This window comes from Sapajus apella, unplaced genomic scaffold (genome assembly GCF_009761245.1).
Source record: "Sapajus apella isolate SASKATOON/1434 unplaced genomic scaffold, GSC_monkey_1.0 scaffold2, whole genome shotgun sequence".
NCBI classification, from domain to species: domain Eukaryota; kingdom Metazoa; phylum Chordata; class Mammalia; order Primates; family Cebidae; genus Sapajus; species Sapajus apella.
The window spans coordinates 10,895,187-10,908,219 of record NW_022436942.1 but is presented as its reverse complement, the minus strand read 5'-3'; the positions used below and the strand labels follow the sequence as shown (position 1 = coordinate 10,908,219).

The 13,033-nt window shown below is 37.5% G+C and overlaps 1 pseudogene; it reads left to right on the top strand.

Moving 5' to 3' along the window:
• The first annotated feature begins 758 nt into the window (after positions 1–758).
• On the top strand, positions 759–1,691 carry LOC116558340 (annotated as a pseudogene).
• Positions 1,692–13,033: the final 11,342 nt, after the last annotated feature.

Below are 13,033 nucleotides of genomic sequence, written 5' to 3'. Positions count from 1 at the left end.
GGGAGCATCTGGCCCTCCCCAACCCTATTAAGAGAGGTGACCCAACTAAGTCCTGGTGTTCTAGCTACGCCTGCCTTTCTCAAGCCAGGAGATAACTGCCGGTCAGCAATTACTCACAGAGAAAGCATCTGGTGCCAGCTCCAGAACGATGAGTCCACCAAACCTCAGTGCTCTGCTTAAACCTACCCAGGCCAGGAGACAAGCTCAAGCCCATACATATGTACGAAGCACAGTCTCTGGCCCTGCCCAACCCATGTGGCCAAGCAACAATCCCAGAGACCTCATCCAGCCTTGGAGCCCATCAGACAGCTCTGCCCAACCTCAGATTCAACAATAGTACTGCTCAGCCAGGGAAGACAACTGTAACTCTGGCCAATTAGAGATAATCACAGAGCCCAATCAGCAACTCCACCAGATGGCAGAGTCCAGCCAGGGATCTCACCCAACCATGGAACACAGCCAGCAATACCATTTGACCTCAGAACACAGGAAGAGACCCAGACCAGCTAAAGAACCTAACACCAATGTCTGCCTGTCTGGTTTCGCTATCACCTGGATTATCCATTATCCCAGACTAAACTAAATAGTAAAAGTCTATCACCACCAGAGAGCAACCTGCAAAGGCTAAAAGAGGTGGCCATCTTCTCAAATGTACAAGCATTGATGTAAGACACAGGGATGATAAAAAATCAGGGAAATATGACACCACCAAAAGAAACTGATAAAGCTCAAGTAATGGACCCAGAAGAAATGCAGATTTATGAAATGATTGACAAAAAATTCAAAAGACTCCTATTTAAAAAGTTCAGGGAGCTACAAGAAAATACTGATAAAAAAGTAAATAAGACTTCTGGTCGTGCCGCCGGGAGTCTGTGCGGCTGTGAGGGGCCACAACCCGCTGCAGCGGCCTGGGCCCGCCTCGCCTGTCTTGGGGAGCCCAGGGTAAAGGCAGCAGTAACGCTAACGCTAGCAAGTAAACTGAAGCGTGACGATGGTCTCAAAGGGTCCCGGATGCAGCCACAGCGTCTATCTCCACTCGGAGAGTTTCTGTGAGAGAAAAATTGCTTCTTACAGAGGTTGCAGAACTTGAAGCTAATTCACCTTGGACATGTAAAGTGCATTTTCCTGATCCAAACAAGCTTCGTTGTTTTCAGCTAATAGTAACCCCAGATGAGGGTTACTACGAGGGTGGAAATTTTCAGTTTGAAACTGAAGTTCCCGATGCGAACAACATGGTGCCTTCCAAAGTGAAATGCCTGACCAAGATCTGGCACCCCAACATCACAAAGACCGGGGAAATATGTCTGAGTTTACTGAGAGAACATTTGGTTGACGGCACTGGCCATTTGGGGATTAAACTCTTTGTTTACTGATCTTTTTAATTTTGGTGATCCACTGAATATTGAAGCAGCAGAACATCATTTGTAGGACAAGGCGGACTTCTGGAATAAAGTGGATGACTATATCAAGCGTTATGACAGATGATAAAAGGGGATGATTGCAGGCCCATGGACTGTGTTACAGTTTATCTATAAGGTGAAACAACAAGAGGTAGACCCCTCCCATCCTCATGCTCCCTCTCAGTCCCCTGGATTGCCCCAGTCCTGTGACCATGTTGCCCTGAAGAAGACCATCTTCATGACTGCTCATTGTAGATGGAGAATTCAACATAAATACGGCAAGAAAATGTGTTTGGGCTTCTGAAGAGTTGTCTACTTACCGTAACATGTTTACTTTTTTGACCTTGTACTGCATAGGCTGTTGGTGAAATTATTCAGAAGTTGTAGTGAACTCAAAATTGAGGCCAGAGCTTGCTTTCCCTTTTCCCAAACAAAATTGGTTTTCTGCACAAGTGATGCTAATGATGTGTTCAGTGTAACTCACAGATTGGCAATAAGATACCCACTACAAACTGTGATTGGATGCAAAATCTCTTAGCTTCTTTCACGAATGTTGGCCTTGCCTAGATGTTCTGGAGCTTCCCAGAATGCATAGTCATTCACTGTAGATCTCTTATTGAAATGCGTACTTTATTTAATGTCAGTATATTTTGGAACAAAAAAAAAGTAATAAAATTTAGAAAACAGTTCATGAAAAAAATGAAAAGTTTGACAAAGAAATAGAAACAGTAAGAAAAAAACATAAATCCTAGGGTAAAGAATACAATAATCAAACAGAAAAATTCAACAGAAAGCTTCAACAGCAGACTTGATCAAGCAGAAGAATCAGTGAGCCCAAAGAGGGGATATTTGAAATTATTAAATTCAGCATGTCCACTCTCACCACTCCATTTGTTTTTTATTTTTTTTATTTTTTGTACAGATGAGGTCTCACCAGGTTGCCCAGGCTGGTCTCAAACTCCTGGGCTCAAGTGATCCTCCCACCTTGGCCTCCCAAAATGCTGAGATTACAGGCATGAGTTACTGTGCCTGGTCAACAATTGCTTTTAAAAATAGTACTAGAATTCTTAGCCAGAGCAATTATTCAATAGGAAGAAATAAAAGACATCCCTAAGGGGAAGGAAGAAATGAAATTGTCTCTACTGGCTGATGACATGATATTATAAATAGAAAACTCTTAAAGACTACAAAAAAACTGTCAGAACTGATAAATGAATTCAGCAAAGTTGCAGAATACAAAATCAACTACAAAAATTAGTAGCATTTCTTTATACTAATAATGAACTATCTGGAAAGAAAAAAAATTTTTAAATCATTTACAATAACAATAAAAATGTTAAATGTTTAAGTGTAAATTAATCCAAAGAGGTAAAAGATATGTATAGTAAAAACTGTAAAACACCAACAAAAAACTGAAGAAAACACAAATAAGATAGCCAGTGTTTATGGACTGGAAGAATTAATATTGTAAAACTCTCCTACTACACAAAACATTCTACCAATTTAATGCAATCCCTATCAAAATTCCAATGTCATTTTTCACAGAAATGGGAAAAAAAGCACTCCTTAAATTTGTATGGAATCACAAAAGACCTCAAATAGTCAAAACAATCCTAAGGAAAAAGAAAAAACCTGGAGGCATCACACTCCCTCATTCAAAATATATTATAAAGTGATTATAATCAAAATGACATGGTGCTGGAATAAAAGCAGACACATTGACAAATGAAACAGGATAGAAAACACAGAAATAAACCCACTTTTAGGATCAACTGATTTTTTACAAAGGTGACCAGAACACAAAACAGGACATGGATAGCCTCCTCAATAAATGATGTTAAGAAAACTGGATATCCACAAACAGAAAATTAAAGACCCTTATCTTACATCATATAAAATTATCTGTACATGGATTACAGACTTAAGTATAAGACCCAAAACTGTAAAACCCCTGGAAGAAACATAGGGGGGAAACTCCCCACCATTGGCCTTGGTGATAATTTTCCTGGATATGACCCTGATGGCACAGGCAATAAAAGCAAAAAATAGATAAATGGAATGACATCAGACTAAAAAGCTTCTGCAGAGTAAAGAAAATATTTGCAAACCACATATTTGATAAACGGTTAATATCCAAAATATATAACTCCTCAAGCAACTTAATAGCAACAAAACTAAGAAGCTGATTTTAAAATGGGCAAAGAATCTGAAGAGACACTTTTCAAAGAACACATACAAATTGCCATTAAGTACGTTTAAAAATGCGCAGCATCAGTAACATTAGGGAAATGTAAATTAAAATCACAGTGAGGTATCACTTCACATCTGTTAGAATGGTTTTTGATATGGTTTGGGTCTGTGTTCCCTCTCAAACCTTATATGCAGTTGTAATCCCCAATGTTGGAGATGGGGACTGGTAGAGGGTGATTGAATCATGGGGGCAGATTCTCGTGAATGGTTTAGCACCATCCCCCTTGGTACTGTCCTTGCCATAGTGAGTCTTACTGTAAATGTGGTAGTTTAAAAGTGTGTGGCATCTCCCCACTCCCTGTCCCCACCGTGTGAAGTGTCTCACTCCCCCTTTGCCTTCTGCCACAATTGGAAGCTTTGTAAGGCCTCCCAAGGAGAAGCCACTATGCTTCCTATACAGCCTGCAGAACTGTGAGCCAATTAAACCTTTTTTCTTTATAAATCATCCAGTCTCAGATGCTTCTTTATGGCAGTGTGAAACTGGACGAACACAGCTTTTATCAAAAATACCAAAGCTAACAAGCATTGAAGAGGATGCAAAGAAAAGGGAACTCATGTACATTGTTGGTGGAAATGTCATTTAGTACAGTCATTGTTGAAGACAGTATAAAAGCTCCTGAAGAAACTACAAATGGAACTACAATAAGCTTCAGTAATTCCACTTCTGGGTATATAGCCAAAGAAAATGAGATCAGTATGTCACAGAGATATCTGCACTTTCATGTTCACTGCAGCATTATTCAAAATCACCAAGATAAGAAAACAATCTTAGTGTCCATCAATGGATGAAAGAATAAAAGAAATATGGTGTACATACACAATGGAATACTATTCAGCCTTTAAAAAGAAGAAAATTCAGTCATTTTCCACAACATAAATGAATCGGGAAGACATTATGCTAAGTGAAATAAGCTAACATAAAGACTAATACTGCGTGATCTCACTTACATATAGAATCTAATAAACTTGAGCTCATAGGAGTAGAGAGTAGAATGATGGTTACCAGAGTCTGGGTCAGGGGGATCATGGAAAGGAAGGGAATAGGAAGTCATTGATAAAAGGGTACAAAGTTTCAGACAGATAGGAGGAATAGGTTTTGAGATCTATTACACAGCAGGGTGACTACAGTCAATAATAATATATTATATATTTCAAAATAAAGAGTCAATTTCAAATGACTCACTTAAAAAAATGATAGGTAGCGAGGTGATGGATCTGTAAATTAGCTTGATTTAATCATGCCACACTGTATACATATATCAAAACATCATGTTGTGCCCCATAAATGCATATAATTATGACTTTCCAATCACAACCAATATTAAATAATTTTACATTATTTTTAAAAAGTGTTTTTGATGGGCTAATCAGAAGATTTGACAGAGCTGTGTAAAGAATTAGTGAACTTGAAGATGATAAACAAAAGGTACTCAAATTGAAACACAAAGCAAAACCAAAGAGTGAAAAACATTATAATAGAACATCCAAAAACTGTGGGATGATAGTAAATGGGCTAACTGGTATAACAGGAATACCAGAAAGAGAAGAGAAAGTAAGGCAGAAGAAATATGTGACAAGATAATAGACAAAAAATTTCCAAAATTAATAAAAACACTTTTATGGGCTGAATTGTTCCCCACCCCCACACCCCACCCCCACAATGCATATATTGAAATGTAAAAAAGAAACTCCCAGAACCTGAGAAAGGGACTGTATTTGGAGATAAGAGCCTTTAAAGAGGTGATTAAGTTGAAATGAGGCCTCAGAGTGGGCCTCACCAATCCAATCTGACTGGTGTACTTACAAAAGGAAATTTTGAAATACTATGCAGCCATAAAAAAGGAGGGAGATCATGTCCTTTGCAGGGACATGGATGGAGCTGGAAGCCATTATCCTCAGCAACTAACACAGGAACAGAAAACCAAACACCACATGTTCTTGCTCATAAGTGGGAGCTGAATAATGGGAACACATGGACACAGGGAGGGGAACAACACATACTGGGGCCTCCTGTGGGGGCAGGGGGGAGGGAGAGCATCAGGATAAATAGTTAATGCATGTGGGCCTTAATACCTAGGCAATGGGTTGATAGGGGCAACAAACCACCATGGCACACATTTACCTATGTAACAAACCTGGACATCCTATACATGTATCCTGGAACTGAAAAGAAAAGAAGAGGAAATTTGAACACACAGAGCAATACCAGAGGGGTGTGTGCACATAGAAAAGATCATCTGCAAACAAAGAAGAGAGGCCTCAGGAGAAATCAGACCTGCCGACATCTTGATCTTGGACTTGGTAGCCTCCATAATGCTAAGAAAATATATCTATTTTGTTTAAGTCACTCCGTCTGCTATTTTGTAATGGTAGCCCTAGTTAAACTATTACAGGTGCCACCCCACACATCCAAGAAACTCAGAGAACATTTAGCAGAATTAACCCATCAAGTAATTAAACAAACAAGTCACAGACACATCATATTCAAACTGCCGTGTTTATCTAATGAAAACAAAAGGACAAAAGTAGGCCAGATACAGTGGCTCACACCTGTAATCCCAGTGCTTTGGGAGACCGAGGTGGGAAGATCACTTGAGGCCAGGTGTTCAAGACCAGCCTGGACAATATGGCAAGACTGTCTCTACAAAAAATAAAAATCAGCCAGGCATGGTGGTGCATGCCTAGCAAACTTGGGAGGTTAAAGGGACAAGATTGCTTGAGCCCAGGAGTTCAAGTTTACAGTGAACTATGATTATGCCACTGCACTCCAACCTGCATGACAGAATGGAACCCTGTCTCAAAAAGAAGAAGAGAAAGAGAAAGACAAAGAAGGAAGAGGAGGAGAAGAAAGTAGATATTGAAGGTAGCACTCATTATATACAGAGGAAAAAGTTAACTACAACAGATTTCCCATCAGAAATACAAGACATTAGACAATGAAGTGACATCTTAAAAGTGCTAAAAGGTAAAAACATTCTTCAAACAAAAGGAATATGAAACAGAAAAAACCTGGATATATACAAAGAAATGAATGCTGGAAAAGGTATATATGAAGGTAAATATAATATTAATTTTTTTATATTTTAATTGGTCTAAAAGATAATTGGCTGCCTAAGCAGAAATCATAGCAATGTACTATTTATAGCACATGTAAACATATATAGAAAAAGGCAAGAAAAGAGAAAACACATTGTTTTTAAAATATGCTTTTATAGAATACTCCATCCAACAACTGAGGAATGCACATTCTTTTCAAGTGCACCTGTAATATTCACCAAGGTAAACCATATTTTGGACCATTTAATAAACCTTAAGAAATATAAAACAATGACAATCACACAAACCATGATTTTGGACCACAACAAAATTAAAATAGAAATCAATAACAGAAAGATGTCTAGAAAATATCCAAATATTTGAAAATTAAGCAACACATTTCTAAATGACTCATAGATCAAAAAAGGAAGTCATAAAGAGATTTGGAAAATATTCTGAATTGAATAAAAAATAAAAGCAGACAAAATTTGTAAGACGTGGTCAAAGCAATGCTTTGGGGAAAATTTATAGAACTGAAATGCTTATATTAGAAGAGAAGAAATATTTCGAATCAATTAAGTAAGCTTTGGCCTTAAGAAACTTGAGAAACAGCAAAGTAAAACCAAAGGAAGAAAATCATAAAGATCAGAGCAAAAATCAACCTTCCAACAAAGAAAATTCCAGGCCCCGATTACTTCACACTTCTATCATTTTCTACATTTGCTTCAGTTTTGATTCTCCATTCTGGACTTCATAGTTACTAGATTTTTATTTTTTCAAGACAGGGTCTCGCTCCATCACCCAAGCTGGAGTGCAGTGGTGTAATCATGGCTCACTGCAGTCTCAACCTCCTGGGCTCAAGCAATTCTCCCACCTCAGCCACCTGAGTAGCTGGGACTACAGGCATATACAACCATGCCCAGCTAATTTTTGATTTTTTTGTAGAGACAAGGTTTCACTCTGTTGTCCAGGTTGGTCTCGAACTCCTAAGCTCAAACAATTATCCTGACTCAGCTTCCCAAAGCACTGAGATTACAGGTGTAAGCCACTGCAACTGGCTAATTATTTGATCTTTGTGTGTGAATATTGTTTGTGCTATACTTACATAATTACTTTTTAGATATTGAGTTCATATAAATTTAGTTTAAAATGTTATTACTATACTATCTTAAATTCATGATCATTTTTCAATTGACTTTATAAGCACCATTAAAGCTATCCCCTCAACTCCATGAAAAGAGAAGGCAAAGGTAATCATGGGGCACAGAAGTTAAACAACTTTTCTAGCCTCATGCTAAATTGATCAGTTCAAATCAGTCCAACTATAAGTCAAGGGCCTTGAGCCTTGTCTGCCTGCACTCCTGTGATTGGACTAACTAGGTCTGGTTACTGTGCAAGGTCAAAAATACACAACCCAAAACTGCCAAGCTAAGGGAGAAATCAAGAATTGGAGTAAGATTACCATGCCAGAGCTAGACATACAAAAATGAAGATCTGAGACAAAGCAGACACAGTCAGCAGGAAGCAAGGACAACTAAGAGCTTTGCAAGTCTGAATTAGGCTTTCAAGCCACAGTAGGACAAACCAGAGGTCAAGGGGGAGGCCCAGAGGAAATTGAACCCTTCAGGCTTTCTGCTGAAATAGGATGGGGTCAGGGAGGCCAATCGGCAGCTTAGAGAAGAGAGCCTGAGGCTGAATATCTGGTTCTACCTGGGGTGTGTGTCTTATACCCTTTCTGATCCAGTTCACAGATTAACTTTTGCACGCTCAATTCACTCACCCTGCTCCCCTGCAATGTCCAGAACTGATCAGTCAACTCAGCTGAACAGTGAATTTTGTAAAATAAAAAAAGTCAAGATAGTTGATTGAAAGGACAATGCCAGCAATTCGTCAGATGTTTTGGTGTCCTTCGGACAGAGCTTATTCATAATCATTCTTGCTTAGTGTTTTAAAGTGTGGTCTTATATATATTTTTTTAATGTGGAGTAGTAACAGAAAGAACAAGTTTTGAAGTCAAAATGGCTTAAATAAAAATCACTGCTATTTTGGGGCACATGACTTTAAACAATTAAAAATCTCTAAATCTCAGTCTCCCCATATATAACATGGGATCAACAATGTCTACCTCTTATGAAAAATAAAATGATATTTGCAAAGTACCTAATAAATAGAAGACACTCAATAAAAAATAATAATGGTTATTTTACATGTTCTATTTAAATTGAAACTTGGACATTCCATAAATAGTCCATCTAGTTTATTCAACAAATATATATTAAGCACCTACTATGTGCCACAAATACTCTTACAGGTACATGGGATTCAACAAGAAAGCCCAGTCACTGTCTTCCTGGAACTGGCCTTCTATTGAATTTTTGTATACAATATGCCAACACAGCAAAAGATGCTCTTCCACTGAACCTGGAATAGAATTCTTCATCTCACTTCACTCCACTGGTGACAACTAAGATTACCAAATTACACCTATTGGAAAGATATTCTGCAGATTTCCCTAATACCTTCTGCCTCATCATAATAATATTCTGCTGAAGAAAAAGGTCCAATTCTGCAGAATGGACATCTATTCAGAATAGGAACTTAAACTTTGCAGCCCCCCTCATACATCAGTACTGGTGTTGGTATTTCAAAATAATCATATGCTGCATGGGCAGAAGACTCAAATGTCAACTGAGGGACCATGGGTAAATGAGTCAAGAAGCCCAGTGTCATGGTTAAAGAACGAGAAAAATCATAAAAATGAAACTGTCTCTATAAAATGCACAGCTACTACTACTTTCAGTTGATGTTGCCAGAGAAAATGCTAGTGTGGTCAGATCTGACATTTTAAGAGAAGCTGAAATCTGAATTTTTACATAAAATTAAGTGAATTTCCAAATAAAATCTCTCAATAGTACTTATTCAGCCCAGGAGATATAAATTTACAAGCCCAACAGAGCTTAAGAGGACTACATTTTTTAAATCAGTAGTGTAAAGTCTTCAATCCTTTTTCACGTGCTACACTGAAAGACATTCTCAGAATTGCAAAATGCCAAATGGCAATGGCTTATAATTTTGTTCAATTTTTTGTTGTTTTTATCTGAAACCACAGTTGTAATCCACCATCTAAGAATGTAGAGCTCAATGGGTCAATCACATAATTTGCGGAGAAGCTGCAATAAGGCTGGAATAACGATGGATTAGAGGGAATAGGTTGCCCTCATCTTCATGTCTTGTGGTCTACCATTACCCTGGGATTAAGACATGCAGAGACTTTTTTGTAGTCACAGATTTTTGTATCCTCTCTTGACGTGGCTGCAACAAGAACGCACATCTGTGAAGTGTTTGCTAGCATGTCAAAAGTAACAGGACTCCTGAAGCCATTTCAAATGTCATGCCAATCCTTGTGCATAACATCCTTAAAAAGATTGTGGCTTTAGAGATCTTAATATTAAAAAAGAAACCCGAAACGCAATACTTTTAGCCACTTAAAAGTGGAGTTCTTTTCACTAAGCAAAGTTGAACTTTTTAAACTTCTTTTTACCAAACAAGCCTCTTTTTGGTGGTGAGCAAATAAATTAGCATGTGGTTCCTAAGTGCTCTTAAAATTGTTTTGCTATAGATCTGTCCACTGTTTATAATTCTTGAATAAAGCTAAAAGTAAAGAAAGCCTTTCTCTGAAGGTTTATGAGCATTTTTCCATGAAGCAGAAGTCAAACAGAAGATCAAAGTGATCTAACAAAATTCTCCAAACTTGGGTTGGGGTGGGCTGAAGGGCGGTGAAAAGAAATCAACCCCTTCAGATAGTTTGGGAGATATGTCTTTTTACTTAAAATGAAACAAAACGGAAAGCATGAGAGTCTGAGTATATCAAACTAACGTTTCTGAACAATGTTGTTAAAGGAATCTACCTTTGATATTTTACCCATAGTATCAAAAACAACTTAAAGGAAGTTAGTCAACTGTTTCACCACATGACAAATATGAACAAGATCAGGTGAATTTCCTATCCCTCTGTTCCTAACAGCCATTCATCTCTAGGCTTCTGAGTCTCTGCCAAGGGTGGACTTTTCCAAGCTCACAAAGGATTAGTGTACAGTCTTGAACTGTCTTGAAGAGTCTAATGTATTCTGTATATTTTGAATACTACTTAATTGGCATTTAGCTTTTCATACACTACCAATTTAAATGCCTGATAACAATTTACATAGAAAAATAAAACGAAGGAAACAAAATGAATTTATTGCTGAAAAGGCATGAATCTATTTCAGCCATGACTAAACCCTCAATAAATCTGCTTCTAATCACTCACTGGTATTTAAGAATATAGTAACTACTCTATCAAATTTAGTTATCTCTGTTTAATGACAGTTATTCTCAATTTAATGATAGTTATTTGAAATATATACCCATAGATTATCAACAATATTTTAACAAGATTTTTAAACCATGGAATGTATGAATCTATCAGATGTCAATAAATCAATTCCTATTTAATACAGAATGCCTGAATTTTTAAGTCAAATCATTTCCCAAGTGAGAATGCTTTAAAAACATTTCAATGAAAAAATAATAATAATTTGCTAAGGGGAGAATATCGATGTGTGAACTGCTAGTACTATTTCAGAATAAAATTAAGGATATATAACTTTAGAATATATTTATTTTATATAAAATATACACTTGGAGGAGCACATTAAATCTTCTTGATTGGGTCAGGCACAGTGATTCACGCCTGAATCCTAGCACTTTGGGAGTCTGAGGTGGGCAGATCACAAGGTCAGGAGATCGAGACCATCTTGGCCAACACAGTGAAAGCCTGTCTCTACTAAAAATACAAAAATCTGTTGGGCGTGGTAGTGCATGCCTGTAATCCCAGCTACTCAGGAGGCTGAGGTGGGAGAATCGTTTGGACCAGGGAGTTGGATGTTGCAATGACCTGAGACCGTCCCACTGCATTCCAGCCTGACGACAGAGTGAGACTCCATCTAAAAAAAAAAAAAATCTTGATTGGGAGTTGATTTTATCCAGAATATCATTTTAACCTTATAAGTCAAGTGGTTTTACTTTTTCTGTGGCCAATTAAATATGTGCTAAAATGTTACATACTATTTTATTACAGAGGTTCATAGCCAGGTTTTTACAAAACATTCCTTTATGCTGAGCATAAGAAAAATCGTTTTCAAGTTACGGTGCTCACCAAGTCACCATCTCTTAAACAAAACAAAGTCCTTAATCCAAATAATTCTGTTTCAGGCTACAGGCACAGTTTGCTGCCTAACAGATAGACTCTGGCTGCCATGTCTTTCTGGTAAGCATAAATGGTCCATGCCATTCTTGCTTGAACTTTCCCTTCCCCGTATCCTCTTCTACATCACTGGGGCATTTACTGGGACCAGAATTGTAGACTGGCAAGTCAGTGTGATGTAAGAATCCCAACCTATAAAGTACATCAGTAGACACTTTGTAGCATGTGCCATTTATTAGGGTTTCCATTAAAAGCATTACATTTCCATACTTTACAACCATAAAGAGTAAATAATTTCAAAGGATTGCTTGATAGGAGACTTCTGTTTTAAATGGAACTTGGAAATATCTGGGAAATCACTGGAATAAATGTACTTAATAGACCCAGTGCTGTGAAGTTCTTTTTAACTGTTTTCTTAAGCACATAAAAAGATATAACATTTCCTCCAACATTTTTTGAAATACATTTTGGTTTGGGGTTTTTCTCTGTAACATTTGCCATATAAATATTTCTTACAATGCTTTCATTGTTCTTTCTTTCTTTCCTTCCTTCTTTCCCTTAGTGCTGAGGCTGACTTCTTAGCACCAATAGATTCTGACCCCTTTCATTGCTTTAATCTACAAGATAAACTAGAGCTTAAAATCAGAAAGTAGCATTGCATGCCACTGAAGAAAACCTGCTGGACTACATGGTAAGTTGGAAAACATATACTAAATGTCCCTGTTGAGATATTTCCTTTTTTAGAGGAAATTCCATCCATGGGACTAAGCAAATATTTCATCAATCTGGACTGTCTGAGAAGCCAATACAACATTCTTTTCATAGGAAAGATTAGATCAGGCCAGTTTCAGAATAAAATAATTTTTAAAGATATTCCTAATATCAAACATTTGAGGAAAATGTAAGTAGTCCACAATACATTCACACATTATAATCCAATTGGAATTGTCCAGATTAGCTACCTTTATGATCCTCATTCTGCAGGAAATTACATGAATTTCTCTTTGATTTTGTCTGTGTGGGCATGGCATTAGATAACACACTCTTTTTTCAGGATTGCATTTCTAAGCATCAGCCAAAGTACCTCAACAACACTAACTGT